We start from the raw sequence: 10,339 nt of genomic DNA, 5'->3' as shown, positions 1-10,339 counted from the left end.
TGTTAGCATCAGCATTTGATGTTTTGTGCTGGATGCAAAGGTTCTTTCAGTGTAGAGACTGCTTGCTACATAACAGTAATTTGTTAAGCAAATTTTACTGCTTCAAAACAATATTTTGACAGCTCATAATGTTTCCAAATGTTATTTTCAAGTAATTACTGTACTTACTTTAAAACATTTTAAATGGAAAAATGATTTGTGATGTTTCAAAATTTGTATGCCTAGTTTTCTGTGTTTTTGTCAATAAAATGCAAATAAATTTTTGTAAATATTTAAAATTTTAATTATTTTTCATTCTGCTAATGCATATTTCTTATATGCCTGTGGTAAATTCTACACAGCTGAACATAGGTGAATCAAAAGGTACAGGTTGCGGTAAAGAACTTTTACTCTTTTTGTTATTGATGAATTTAACACCTTTATAATACAGAAATAAATTCTCAATAGTGTCAGGATTTTAAATATATGTTAGAGCACTTTCACATTGTTAAAAAATTTTATCATTATATTTATTGAAATTTAGACTATTAACTGACATTTCATGCTGTATATCATTTGGCAGTATAGCTTGCAATGCTCTGCAACATAGTTTGTTCCAAGAATATAACATTTCCTTGAAAACTCTATTGGCTTCCTAGGCCATATTTACTATTTTTTTCTGACTGGTGATCCTTTGTAGTTTCTTAGTGGGAAAGGTAATAGCTGCCATCCCATTATCCATGCTGCTGATACTCAGTTTCATTTTTTTTAATGTAAACTTTTATTGCATCTAAGTATTTTTGGCTATTTAGAAAGTTAAGAAACATGACCATACTATGAATGATTATAAAGACAGAGAATATGTTTTGTGAGCAATTGTTTTTTCTTTCACACAGAAAATATTCTATCACTACTCTGTGCTTTTTGTTTATATATTCAGCCTCATAATGGAGATGTAGTCGTCACTTCACAAACCATGAAAAAGACATGTATTCAAAGAACAAGAAGGAGAAATGTGAGAATTGAAGTCTTTCACCATTTCTACCACAGATTTATGTGTTTTGAAGATGATCCTTTACTTCTTCCAGTGGCTTTTTATTTCTGAATTACTTTAGGGGACACAAGATGTTTCTTCCTCATGCTGTTTTTTGGACTTAGATTTGCGTATTATCCTGGCAAACAGAGTTATAAATGGCATCAGTGATTTATTCTATTTTTCAGCAGACCTTTTCATACCGCCTAATTTGTTTCTTCTCCTCAGAAAATAGAGGGCAGCTGCCTAAGCAGCAAGTGCCAGAGTCCCTACAACATCCGGAAGGAGGATGTTGCTGCCAATGAAAACTGATGGAAAAATGGGAAGCAGCACCTGCTGCCACCACTCTGCTTCTTTCTGTTTTCACTCTTCCTTTCATCCTCCAGTTCATCTGCTCATGATAGCAGCAGTAGTAACAACCTCTTATGCAGCATATTAGAACAGGAATATGTGTTCAATACTTGCTACAGCATAAAGCCAGAATTTAAAAAGCTCTCTATAGACTCAGACCCACTGAATTTGGAACTCTAAAACATACTTGTTCTCCAAAGCCTTTGAGTATCTATGTGATCTGTTATAAGTTATTATCACAGGGCAAAGACAGGAAGTGGATTTATGAGAAAGTAGACTTCAAATAATCTGGAGACGTATCCACTACTAACAACAAATTCAATTTATCGGATAGAGGACCATTGACCCTTTGATAGTGTTTGATGGAAGAAATACCTGAGACATTATTCAAAAAAAGGCAGAGGTGAAAGAATTTCATCACCAATATTGGTCAGTATCTGTTCTAATACAGCAGAAGGAGATCATCAATGAATAAGCATTTATAAAAAGAACAATTAGGAAGCTAGTAGGTGTGATGGGTTCCAGGTCCTTGTTCTATTTTGCAGGTTTTTTGGTGTGTTTTCTCTTGTTTTGTTTGGTTTTGGGGTTTTTTGTTGTTGTTTTGTTTGGTTGGCTTTTTTTCTTTTTTTTTTGTTTTTCTTTGTTTGTTTCTGTTTTGTTTCTTTTTTTCTTTGGTTTTGGGTTTGGGTTTGGTTTGGTTTGGGTTTTTTTCTGGAGTAAAATTTCAAGAAAAGCCTACAAATTGAGGACATCCAGAGTTCCCCTTAGAAAATTTTTTCGATAATATCTTGTGCTCATAATCTGTAGGTAGATGAATGCTTTTGTATATTCTTGAACTGTATACAATCTAGAATTCATTTCACTTCAGTGTTTCAATTCCTGCAGTGGGTCCAGTTCTTGAGTTACTAAAACACTTTCATATGACAAACTCATATATGATTTTTTTCTCTTCATCTAGTCCTAATTTTATTGGGAACAACATAGGCATGGAAATAGAGAAGCTGAAAAGACAAGCTAATAGACAGGTAAAAAAAAATATTACTTTACCAAAATGTAAGATGCTATTACAAAATAAAAAATTATTCACATGGGACATATGATATAGTTCATGTGGGACATTGATAGTCTTGTGTACTTTCATAATAGAATCCTTTCAAAAGAGGAGAGAAAACCACAAATACAATAGAGTACGTTAAAAGGTAGTTTAGAAAAGTAGTTTAGAAAACTGGTGTTTGAAAACAAATCTAACATTTTTCAAAGTTGGAAGCAGAAAGCCAAAGGCAGACAGATAAATTCAAGAAGTAGTACACTTCAAATTTATTCTCTAGCAAGTATGTAATTAACATCCACAAAATTATCAAATGTTCAGCATGAAAAGTCTGTATCCATTCTAATTTCAAAGGAACTTTCTTTAATCTCCCACTAAAGAATCTCAGACTGAGTTTGTGATAACATTATTGCTTTATAGCTTAAAATAGCTTAATCAAATATAGAATAACTTTTACCTTTGAAACTATTTCCTTTGAAAACATGTTTAATTCCAAATCACTTTACATTTCCCTGTGAAAACATGTTTCTGAGAAAGTTCTCACCTGCCTTTTGAAAAAGGTCTAAAGAAGAAAGACTCATTGAAGTGTATAAAGTGTTTGAAAAAAAAAAAAAAAATGAAAGAGACAGAAAGATGGAGGAACTATTTTTTCATATGTTTGTGAAACTTTATTAAATGTTTTACCTGTTAACAGTGAAACTTCTGCAGTCTGGCAATACACTTTTTTAAAACAAAGACAGGGCTGACAATGGAGAAAAAAATATAAACTATTAAATCTGATTTTCATAGATTAATGAATAAAAACACTTCCATATTTTTTATTCTCAGACACTTAGAAGGTAACTTTGTCGTAATATTTTGCTGGTACAACTTGTGCGAAGGATACATAGAAGTAGACTTTGCAAATATTTTTAATATCATGGTAAATGTTTGAAACATATGAATGAAAATAAGGCAACAAACAGGAATTACAGAATCACAGGGAGGATACAGTTTTCTAAGTACCCTTTGGACTTCATGATCTGCAAGAAAAAAATCTGGGGAACAGGTAGGCTAAGAGGGTACTTGGGACTGAATTCAGAAGTTTGTGCATGCTGATAAGTACCACGATATTTATTTTTGAGTAAGCCAATGCCTCATGTATTTTGAATCTTTGATAGGGGAATAAATGAAAAAAGAGAAGATCTGAGCTGTTTGGCTTTAGATTTCTCCTGCCTGAGTGTATCTGCAGCAAGACCTCCAAAAATGTGCAGTGTGTCTCCAGCCCCCAGCAGTTTCAAATTTATTTCTGAAATACGTCTGAGTATGGGTGCTGTGTGCTTGTCTGATGCTCTGAAGTTTTAGTGCATGATGGGCTACTAACAACAGTTTGAGCTGTCTGGAATGGGATGTGACAGTCATTTGACAGTTCACTGTCTCTTCCCACACAAGTTACCCCTATAGTCCACCACTACTTAAACTCTGTAATTTTTGCTAAGTACAAAGATATAGTTGATTAGAAATTGCTGATGATTACAAATTAGTGTAATAACATGCCTGATTAATACTATGTATTAAGCCAAAAAACTACAAACAGAAAGTTCTAGGGTTAAGCATGAAATAGTCTAAATATACTGTTTGGATTTGATACCAGGAAGAGGTTCTTCATGCAGAGGGTGTTTGGGCACTGGAACAGGCTCCCCAGGGAAGTGGTCACAGCACCAGCCTGACAGAGTTCAAGAGGTGTTTGGACAACGCTCCCAGGCACATGGTGTTATTCTCAGGGTCAGGAACAGGAATTGATGATCCTGATGGGTCACTTCCGACTCAGATTATTCTATGATTCTATTTATTTAGTGGTTATTTACCATGATGTTAGGTTTCTATGTTACTTACTTACATGTTGAGAAAAATGTACTTCTATTAGATGCTCAAGGGCAGAATGGGGGGAGTCTAAACCAACCGGAGACTAATTAATGGAGCAAGAGATGTAAGAGGTAAACTGCAACTACATGTGATACATTGTTACATAAGTCTGAGTAGCTGAGACATTTTTAAGTTAGACCAACCACTATTAATGAAAATTACCCTACCAATATTCCCACAGTAAAACACAATAAGCATCAACTACAAATTTGCATCTGCACATGAAGTCCTGTGCCCTGATTTCACAGGAGAGGCTGGAGCAGGTGTCCAACAGAGCATTTGAACCAGCTGAGCTTCAGACAGCAGCAGCACTAGAAGGAAGCAGTGAGTGACAGTGTTGGAGAGTCCCTGTTAAAGGAGATGCAGTACATATTTGCTGGTTTGAACAGCTGTCTAAAAATTTTGCTGCTTGCCAGAAGCTTGAACCTAGAACATAGTGGGGAGGCTGTCAAAATTCATCTGGCCTTTGGACTATAATGCCCTGATACTCTTTCATATGTGCACCAACAATAATACCAGGGAAGACCAGGAGCATATCATGGTAATTGGCTCTAGGGACAAGGAACAAGAATGGTTTCCTGCTTGAGCCTAATGCTGCAGGTGAAGGGCTTGAGGAGTAGATTTATCCTGTGTGTCAACATCTGTTTGCAAAGTTCATGAGTTTGTGTCAACAAAAGAGATTTGGGTTTTGCTATGATGCCTTTGAGGACTGAGGACTGCTAGAAAGTGACCTAAGATCCACCTGTTAAAGTAGGGGAAAAGCATTTTGGCAGACAGATAAGGAAGTATTTTAACTAGGAACAAAACAGAGAGGAGGAGGAGGATGAAAAATCAACCAAGAAAGTGGTGGATTGAGTGGTTTAGGGTACTGCGGGCAAGAGTGACCTCCTGTTCAACAAAAGTGCTGCACATCATGCTGTCACCAGAGCTGCTCACTTCAGCCATGGAGAGTTCACTCCTTCCAAAAGGAATGGATGTTCAGAATCTTCTAAAATCTGTTAGGGCTTTTTGTGTTTTGATTATTTTTGCTGTGGTGGTGTTTTTTTAATGTTTTGAGGAATGCTTTATTCTTGAAGTCATAAAGTACTGGGTATGCATTTGTGGAAAAAAGATGTTATCATGAGAAATAAGAATAATTCCTCACTGCTTATAGAGTAATCTCTATATATGTTACTTCTATGAACTGCAAAGTAATTGTTCTGCTAAGAAAGCACAAGTGAGCTGACCCTGACTTTGCATTACAGATGATAAGTCATTGGAAAATATTCCTACCAACCTTAGGTTATATGAATCAAACCAAAATATGAATATATGAAATCATAAATAAGTTGTGGGGGTTTTTTGAGTTACACAGAAATCTTTTTAAGAAAAGTTAAGTAGGAACTCAGTAAACTTCAACACTTGTATACTATCTTGACATATTCACAAGCAGATTGCTACAAATTACACATTACTCAAAAATTATTCATAAATTCCAGTAAAGTCCATAGACATTCTGAATAAAATTCTGCTTCAAATTGTAATGTACTTTTAGTTGGATTTTTTTTTTTTTTTTTTTTTTTTTTTTGGTCTGCAGAGGTGGACTACTGACTGACTAATGAAAATTCTGTGAAAAGTCTGCCCACACAGACTTACTTCTGGGAAAGAGACTTTTGTTAGTCAGATATTTGTTTTCTTTATCCTCTGGAATTTTATTATGAAATGCAATAGAATCTGGGTTTCAAGTTCTGAATGTTAACAGGTGAATATGTAGTCAGAATTTACTGTTCAATAAAATCACAAACAATTTTCATACAGGGGCCTAAGAAATACTTGTTGAAACACTCTCTGTGTTTAGCAAGTCCTATATTAAAGGGAAAGGTTCACAGAAGTATTGTGAACTGACAATTTTTTTCATGTAAAAACAATTCTTGCTGAAAATATTTTCTTTTTCTTGCTAAAATTTACCCTATGTCTATTCTGAAGTCACATGGTAATATACAAATATTCAATTTAGGTTTCATTGACCATCTTAGATACTTGCAGCACTCTCATTTATGAATCCTGTTGTTCACCACGGTGCTGCTTATTTTTATGAGCAGTGGAGAGTTTTTTACAACTTCCCTGTCTGGCCTCATGTTCTCTTTTTCATTTTTTCCTCTCTCTAGATGTTACAGCTGTTTGACATTTCATTTTCTATAATAACATCTGTCTTCTAACTTGCCATATACTACCTTTTTTTTTTGGACTCTGAGGAAACCTCCACTGTTTAAGATTAAATTCCTCAGTAAGAGCTATGAACACTGACTATCTCCTGGTGTTGTGGTTCATCTGTGTGAGCTAACTAGTCAGGCAATAGAGTCACAGAATCTTGCCACCTTAGAATGGTTTGCATTTGAAGTGACCTTTAAAGTTTATTACCAGTGCCCCTTGCAGTGGGCAGAAACCCCCTCTATGAAGTCAGCTTCCTTGAACTCCTGTTCAGCCTGACTTTGAACATTTTCAGGGATGTGACATTCACAGCTTCTCTGGGCAACCTTCTCCTGTGTCTCACCATTTTTTTTACAAAATACATTTACATTTTAATTCTTTTTATACATGCCATGAATATTGTGGAAAATTCTGACTATACCGACTGAAAATTTACAGCACTGACTCAGAATTTGGCATGTCTAGGCTGAACATCCTGTAAATTTTGTGGGACTACACATAGTTTTTACTCAGGAAAAAGAGCAAAAGGAACAAAAGAAGTAGAGTCATTCTAGTAAATTAGCTGCAGTCAAAGAAAATAGTTCAAAATCATATGCCAAAATAATGGAACAGACTGCAGCTTAAGTGGTAGAGCATTTTTCTGGAAGGGGAGTAAGAGGATTCTGGTTCTTAATTTTAGGTTTATTGCTCTATGGTACTTTGAACATTCATTATAGAGTCTCGGTCACAGGTTTTGAGAAATGCTAGACAGTATCTATTAAGACAGGTGCTTCTCATCCTTTTGCGGTTCAATAAATGAAAAAGTTCCTGTGACAGCTCTCTTGCAAGTCATACCTTCTTTTGTTCTATAACTTTTAAATACATCTGGGTAACATAAGTGGAAGTCCAGAATTCTTAATTGTCAAATGTATCAATCTTTATCAACCTACAAGGTTAATATTCCCTCTCTATTGCCTGGTTCATTCTTAGTAGTGTTGCCATGAGACAAGAATGTAGCAAAAATTATGATCTTCAAGATGATTGTGCCTATGACACTGGGATGAAAGAAAAGGAATTACTCCATCTGCAATTCAAAGAAAGAATTGAAAGGAAGAATGGCATTAAACTGTGAGTTGTGATTCATACATATTGTTCATCCATTGTACTTTGTTTCAAACTGTGTCCATAAATAGATGTTCAAGCAAAGCTAAAAATTTGGCAATGCTCTGTGAGATTTCCTCAAATTACTCTTTTAGCTTCTGACTGTTTTCTGTTCTGTTTTCTAACATTTAGCTTTTCTAGCTGGTAAACCTACAGTGGATCCCTCTTCCAACCATTAGTCTAGTCCATCTTCTCCTTGAGCTTCTTTAAATTCCCAGCAAAAACAAAGTCCTTTGCAAAGCAGAAAGAGGTCTGCTATTCTCTTCATGAAATGATACCACCTTCTTTTGATCTCAGACTTTGATTTGGTGGCTGGAGTTCTTTTTTTGGAAGAGCCTGTGAACAGATGTCTCATATGTTTTAATTCTACCACTTAAAAGCTTTTAGACTTTGTTATAACTTTGTTATTATTTCTCCTTCCCTGGCTGAGAAGATCTATTCACCATTCCACATGCAAATCTTAGTTTTATCAATCCTTATTGCTGTTCTGTGAAATATTTCCTATTTTAATGTGTTCTTTTAGGTAAGAGGATTGGATTTGCTCCCAACCTCAAATTGACTGAAACACATTTATGCTGTGGGATCCCTGTGCTTTCTGTGTTTTTTCAAATACTACATAGGTCTGTTATATATATGCGTGTATGTTTGATATTCTTTTTTTCCAGCATTTTTGGATTCTATTTAGTCACCTAGTACAGCAGATAAGGCACAGGACCTGAAAAAAACTTCTGGAACCTCCTTTGGAAGGTTTAATGAGGTCAGATTCCCCAGAAGAATACAATAAAGAACAACAGAATTTCAAGTGTATGCCTATGTTTTTCTGGCTGTCAAGGTTTTATTCTGAGATTCATGTTGAGTTCAGCTAGGGGGTAGGTGTCTTGTAAATTTAGGTGCCTAAGTCCCATATGATCTACAGTTGTCTTCATTGTCTTAGAAACTTCTCGTACAGCAGTGTGTCTATGACATTCCAGACCATGACATCAGGCAAATATCTGACCAGTTGTGGCGGTGCATCCCTCCCCTTCCAGGTAACACTGTCATCTAAGAAATGCTCATTAGGCCTCAGCCTTGATGAGCAGCACCTGGGCTGAGCTCCTCTTGAGCTTCTCAGAAGCACTGTCTGCTCCCAGGCACTCGTGTTGTCTAACAAGCTCCTGCTTTTTTAATAAGGAACATCCTTGGAGACTTATTTTTTGCCTGAATATCAACCCACATGGAATAGTATTTTTGTTACCAAATTTTCAAAGAAACTTACCCACCTGAGTTGCAGCCAGGATGAAAAATTTTTGTGCCTATGACCCACTCTCTTGCTGCCCTATAAAGAGTGGTCCAAAATGAGACCCTTTGAGCTCTCCTGGACCACAGCAGCCGTGACCAGCAAAGTCCCTCTGAGTGGGGAATATCAGAGCCAGAGAACTCTTGAGTTTGCTGTACTCAGAGGATTGCTAAATGATGATAGATCCTGAGCTGATAACTCCTGTTCTGCCTGTTAAGAAGAGGCAGAGGCATCTTAAGTGAGTATTTCACTGAATTCAAGGGGAATTTTTCACAGGTACTTTGTACAAACTCTTTGTACAAACTCACTTTATCTGCATGTGAGCCTGAAGATGTTAGCTCACATGTACTAGGAATGCAGCTCTCCTAGATTCTTACCTACTTTGGATTTGTAAGTAAGTTAGGCCTGTAAGAAAGTTACTGTTGTGATAAATTCTATATTAATCCTTTGCTAAATTAAGTTATTGATTAAGTTAAATGCTGTTGAGTTTAAGTTCAGATAATTTAAGTGCTGTTGAGCCTTTAAGCTATATTTATTTCATCCTTACCCTTTCCTCTGCTTTTGTCTCCCTGCCCTCCTTGCCCACCCCAGCCTATGCATAGATAGGTTTGCTTTATTTTTATTTAGATTGATTGAATCTGGATTTTTGTTTGCTTTTCCTCATTGTGTTTTAACCATGTGGCAAGTAGTAGAGTGAACCTTGCCAAGGAACTTTGTCATATTCTCACTTTTATATAAAACCTGTTATTGCTGATACCTTCACTGTCTTTAAGTGACCTTAAAATGTTCATTCACATTACCAGTATAGGGATAACAAGAAATCACTGAAAAGGGAAATGTATTTTGATTTTTTAAATTAATAAAATAATCTTGGGGGCTAATTGTTCTTTTCACACATATAAAGATAAAAATTAAAAGCCCAAAAAACTGGCATGCATTAAAGAAACTAAATTATGATTTAATTTATGTTTTATAATGGATCTGACTTTTTTTGCTACCTTCTTCTTACTTTATTGGTTGTATTGTTTAAGTTTTTAAAAATATATTTTTTTAAGAAAATCCCCATAATCTTAAAGTCAAAATGTGTAAAAATTAGGGAAAAAGCAAAAATCCAAAATCTATTAAAACTGACTACAGTGGCAACCCCTTAAATCTGATCTCTAATCCCATAAATTCTTTGAAAGTGAAAATGAGAGTGATTTTCATTCTTATTTATATATTTGTTTATTTTTTTATAAGTTGTGGTTGCTGGTACATAAAATAATTTAACAAGAGATCTGAAAAAAAAAATTACTTGATTCAATTTAAACACATATTTAAACATGTAGTCCTAAGATATTTAGAGTGTTTGTCATGTTTAAAAATAACTGCTAGGTATATTAAGGAACCCTAAAACTTTTAAAGAAAAAAAAAATTA

The sequence above is a fragment of the Aphelocoma coerulescens genome, chromosome 1 (genome assembly GCF_041296385.1).
Source record: "Aphelocoma coerulescens isolate FSJ_1873_10779 chromosome 1, UR_Acoe_1.0, whole genome shotgun sequence".
In the NCBI taxonomy this organism is placed as follows: domain Eukaryota; kingdom Metazoa; phylum Chordata; class Aves; order Passeriformes; family Corvidae; genus Aphelocoma; species Aphelocoma coerulescens.
The sequence above is the reverse complement of the archived record's forward strand: the minus strand, read 5'-3'. Positions refer to the sequence as shown.